Source organism: Lactuca virosa, chromosome 3 (genome assembly GCF_052849685.1).
Source record: "Lactuca virosa cultivar CGN04683 chromosome 3, Lactuca_virosa_CGN04683_v6, whole genome shotgun sequence".
Classification (NCBI taxonomy): Eukaryota; Viridiplantae; Streptophyta; class Magnoliopsida; order Asterales; family Asteraceae; genus Lactuca; species Lactuca virosa.
Genome location: NC_136428.1, coordinates 262485427 through 262490773, shown reverse-complemented (window position 1 = coordinate 262490773; position 5347 = coordinate 262485427). Strand labels below are relative to the sequence as shown.

Genomic DNA, 5347 nt, shown 5'->3' with positions numbered 1-5347 from the left:
TTATAGGTTGATATACTTAGTTCACTATAAACAATGATCTGATACCAATCTGTCACACCCCCAAACCGGAACGGCGGAAACGTTACGGGGCGGAGGACGTCATATTTAGTATCACAACACATGCATCATTGTAATCGAAGTAACAAATAACCATTTCATTAATATTAAATTGTTTACAAAGTATTAGATTCACAAAATATTGACTCCAAAGTAAATAACAAAACAAGACATGAAGCTATATGCTCCATCTTATGAATCCCAGTGCGCGTAACTGTCTACTAGTTCCATGAGAATACAAGTTATTTTGAAAGAGTATATCAGCATTTAAGCTGGTGAGTTCATAAGTATTTAGGTGATGAAAAGTAAGTTGTAAGTTCTTTTAGAAAAGTTCGCCTGTACCTCCAGAAAAACCTATATCTTCTGATGTGATGAAATATAAGTAAAAATGACTCTATAATTCCTTCTATGAATACTAAATGGATACAAGTTATATACAATCCAGATCAAACAGACAATCGACTGTGTGAATCTGCCCTAAGCCCAAAACCAAACAAGGAACAGGAAATGAGTCGGAAAGCACACATCCCATTGTATGTTAGATCTTCATTGCATACAACTCTGTCGTATTCACTTGGTACTCACGGAGTTAGCTGTAATAGTTCCATTATTTGATGAAAACATTTCTTAAGAAAATCATATATTTCCTTTAGTAAAAATGGTAACCACAATAGTTCCTTCTATAATCACTTAGTTTATACTAGCTATATATAATCTAATATCGAACAGATAGTTAATTGTGTGAATCTGCCCTAAGCCCACAACCAAACAAGGAACGTAAAATGAGGCAGAAAGCACACATCCAACTACCTATCAGATATTTGATTATATATAACCCTGATGTATAAACTAAGGTATTATAGAATTAACCACTAAAGGTCCTTTATGTGATACTGGTTTAATAAAATGGATTAAACCCTTTTACGGATAAGTTTCTAGTTTAGCCAACTTAATGTTCTATCTGAAAAGTATGTTTTGTACTAGAAAACGGTTTACTGAATTTGTATACTATGACCTGACCCATACCTGTTACTCCCTATGATTACTTGGTGTATACATAATATATATATATATATATATATATATATATATATATATATATATATATATATATATATATATATTATACCTTAATATACATATTTGGTCAAAGGCTGAAAATTAAGAGGTGCAAGGCTATAATGCTATTTGTACAACGAGTTAATGCATTAAAAAATCTTTTGGTCAATGAAAACAATCAAGATAAAAATTGATGGAAAAAGTCAAGGCGGGTGTTTGAACCGATATTCCTTACTTTCAGCCCTTTACTCGGTCAAACACGACCAATTTGATCACAGCTTCGTTTTTTTACTTATGTTTGACTGAGCCTCGCATGTATTTGACCAAGCCTCACCTATCTGTTTCCTTTCTCTCCTTATCTTGACCTGTTCTTTCTCTATCATCCGCCCAACAGTAGTTTAAAACACTGAACATAAGAGAGTGGCTATTTGAAACACTACCATCGCACAACTCAATCTAGATTTTATTCAAAATTTGAATTTGAGTTAAGCTCTCTTCAACAATCTATTTAAAAACCCTAACACCCATTTCAATTTCCGTTGGCTTGCCTCATTTTGTTTCTCTCTCCTATCATCCACGTTTTCTCTCTAAATCTAGGGCAAGGGAAAGAGCAACTACAAATCTTACGTCCTAGAGCTTTCATCGGTAAGTTGATGTCCCTTCCCCGCTTCTCTTCATGTATCTGTGTGAGTTTCTTTTGCTCGGTTTGAGTTGTAGGTCTATTACTACTTATAAATTATGGTTGATGATGTTATTTCCACCTACAGAACCGCCACAAAGACCTCCATATCTGGTGTTTTTTGGGATTTTTGAAGACTACCATTGACCACCACCAATCCATTTCTATGGAAGAACAACAACGACCGCCAGTCGCCGCCACCGTCACTATTAAACTCTTCCAGCCATCAGTTCTAGGTAAGAACAAAAAAATCTCACCCTTTCTCCTTTCCTAACTCAAAAAAATTTGTTTTGGTTACTCAACCTGAAATCGATCGTCTTTTGTTGTCATTACGTCTGAACAACCACCCTCATCTCCGTTAATGAACCCCCTACCAGGATCCCAAATTGGACTTGGAGCCTTGAATTTGGAGGAGGTAAAAAAGATTAGATATCTATGCATATACAAGTTAACAGAGGGCGAGGATACATGAGGGAAATAAGAAATTGTTACCGTCTGCATCATTAATCCATTGTTCATGATTCAGATGCCCCTCTCCAATCCGCTAATGTTTTCAAGCAACGGTAAAAGAAAACCTTCTTGTAGCTGCGTTTTCACCAATATAAATTAAATTTGCTTCTCCATTCTTAATGTTCCTATACTGTGACTCTGTTTACCTAAAATTGTAAAAGTATCAAGTAATTTTTATGATATTTGGAGTGTAGAGACAGCGTGGATGGAAGATGAAATAACCCTAAATCTATTTTTGGAAACTTCTGTGACGGGCGGTCTTTGTCTCTTTGTGATTTTTTCATCAGGTAAGAACGAATATACACTATATATATGTTTATCATTTAATAGCTTATTGTTGATAAACTGAAAAAATCATAATTTGTGTACTGTCATATTGGTTTTGATTCTTTTATGGTCTTTATTATTTAGTGTTTACATGTTACTATGGTTGTTTAGGTTTTTCGTTCTATTACTAAATCAGATTGGTCATTTTGGTTGTCGGTTGGACAAATTCCACATCATAAATCTTTCTTTGCTAGGTACTAGGTGCTTCTAAGTACAGGTAAAAATTCTCTTATTTTCTTGTTTTTTGAGAAAACAACTTTATTTTTGGTTTTTGGTTCTTGCAAAAGGTTACTTTAACTTCTTTGAAGATTTGATGGTGTGATTTTGTTCATGAAATGCCGTTATTCCTACAGATGAGGAACTTTTTCTTACTTTCACCATTTACCAAATGTAGGTTAATCACATTGTCTTTTTTTATTTAACTCAATTTTTTGAAGATTTGATATTAACTTCGCTTTTTTATGATTTTTCAGCCAGGACATGGTTAGAGGTCGGGCTACATGCTACATGCTACAAACTTAAATGCTTGAACAAAAAGGTTTGAAATCTATCTTATGTATCTGAATATTTTTTTCACTCTAATGTTCATTTTTTATAATATTTTCTAGGAGAAGATGCAAATTGCAAAAAAAGAGAATATTAGAAATTATGCAGAAAATATCATTCTACTATTAGAAAATGGGATTTCTGCATATTTTCCAAAAAAAAATACCCAAAGAGTTTTTGAAAATATGCAAAAAATAACATCGTACTTTTAGAAAATTGGATTTTCTACTTATTTTTCAGAAAAAAAAAAACAAAAGTTTACAACAAAAACATAGAAACTATTCATAAAATAACATTATACTTTTGGAAAATTGGATTTTCTGCATATTTTCTAGAAAAAATGAAAACTAACGAAAAAACTTTTTGAAAACATGTAGAAAATAGCATGGTATTTTCAGAAAATCGGATTTTTAGCAGTTTTTCAAAAATGAAAATTACAAAAACAACTTTTGAAAATAACATTGGACTTCAAAAAATCGGATTTTCTGCATATTTTCCTTACTAATGTAAAGTTGGCAAGAAAATATCCTTGTAATTTAACAACAATAGATTTTCTGTTTGTTTTCTAAGTATTTACCCCCCCCCCCCCCCCCCCCCCCCCAAAAAAAAAAAAACCTTTACAATGAACTATAGAAAATAAGTACAAAACAACATTGTTGATAGGATTTTTGTTGGTGCTATGATTGTTTTTATTAAGCTGTGTTATTTTTGTTTTGAGCATCAGAATGCCTAATATCAAACAAGAGTTATTTTTAGAGTAACTATCTTTCAAAAGGAGTCGTGTGAAAGATTTGGATTTCACCAATCTTTATTGAGGGTGAATGGAATTCAATTTTGTTATTTTATTACCAAAAGAACAAAATACCATCATTTTATATATTGAAAAAAATAGAAGGGCAAAATTATCAAAAATAACCATTTATATGTTGCTAAATTGGAAGTAGCTTGCTATTACGATATAAAATTAATTTATTTTGATAAAATCTGTTACAAAATTTCAATTTGAATTCCAGTAGACTAACACAACTATGTGGTGCAGTCGTATGCAACTCATGTATATATTATGAAAGAGGTTAAGCTTGCTATCGGGGATAAATACTTCATATACTTTGAACATATTGTTATTAATAATTGAAATTTTCTAAAGTTTTGGAAAATGACTTCCAACCAAATGAATCACCACTTTGGATCCAGTTTTTAACACCACTTTGGATGATAACAACACCACCAATGTTTTGACTGCATTTATGAGCGCCATTCTTAAGCCTATTGAAAGTGAGTTTTGGAATAAACTAGAATGCAAGCACCCCTCTGTAGAAAACTCCACCCAAGTTAAGCACTTTTAATGAATGTACGTTGCTATTATTGTATCTTGCATTTATCCTATTTATCAATTGATTGGTATTTGAGTATTCTAGCTTTCAAATTTTATTTTACAACATTGTATTAGTTTCGATTTATTTTATCTTATTTATGTATTTTACTTTGTAAACACATGGGCAAAAGACATTGGATGTTGATTTAAGAAACATCTGGAAGCACATTGGGCAGAAGATGTTGGATGTTGATTTAAGAAACAATGTGGTATGGGATATGCCATTGTATATTATGATTTTGATATTCTAATTTTATTTTTTAAGTTGAACCATAGAAGAAAAATTAATAAAAGTTAGATGTGGTTATTGAATATATTTATTTTGGTTATACTTTTATTAATCATTTCTTTTTACGATTAACATTTTAAGAAAAAATATTTAAACCCTAGTATAAATTAATTAACAAAATCGCTATGAATTAATAAGTGCAACAAAATGAAATCAAACATACAATGTTAGTAAAGGAAATACCGGTCCTAAAATATTAGAATTTTGAAGTATGCATTAATCGTTTATTGATAATTGTTTAGATGTCCTAACTATTTGCGCAAAATATCTAATCGTCTCTAGAAACTGATTTTTGAAAAAACTATTTACACCCGTCGCTTGGCGCGGGTAAACGGCTAGTATATATATATATATATATATATATATATATATATATATATATATATATATATATAGCTAAGATCAAATAGATAGTAGATTGTGTGAATCTGCTCTATGCCCACAACCAAACAAGGAACAGGAAATGAAGCGGAAAGCACACATCCTACTACCTGTCGGATACGAT

The 5347-nt window shown here is 31.4% G+C and overlaps 1 long non-coding RNA gene across 4 annotated transcripts; it reads left to right on the top strand.

Annotated features, from left to right (window-relative positions):
- The first annotated feature begins 1445 nt into the window (after positions 1–1445).
- LOC145167171 (uncharacterized) lies at positions 1446–4867 on the top strand. 4 transcript variants are annotated; one of them, XR_013740975.1, is made up of 8 exons: positions 1446–1761; positions 1884–2031; positions 2173–2358; positions 2500–2592; positions 2744–2849; positions 2920–3022; positions 3106–3170; positions 4685–4867. It is a non-coding gene; the product is annotated as an uncharacterized LOC145167171 (long non-coding RNA). The 4 variants fall into 4 exon arrangements; XR_013740974.1 differs by having other exon boundaries at positions 4218–4867; XR_013740976.1 differs by lacking the exon at positions 4685–4867 and having other exon boundaries at positions 2769–2849; positions 3106–3758.
- The last annotated feature ends 480 nt before the right edge of the window (positions 4868–5347 follow it).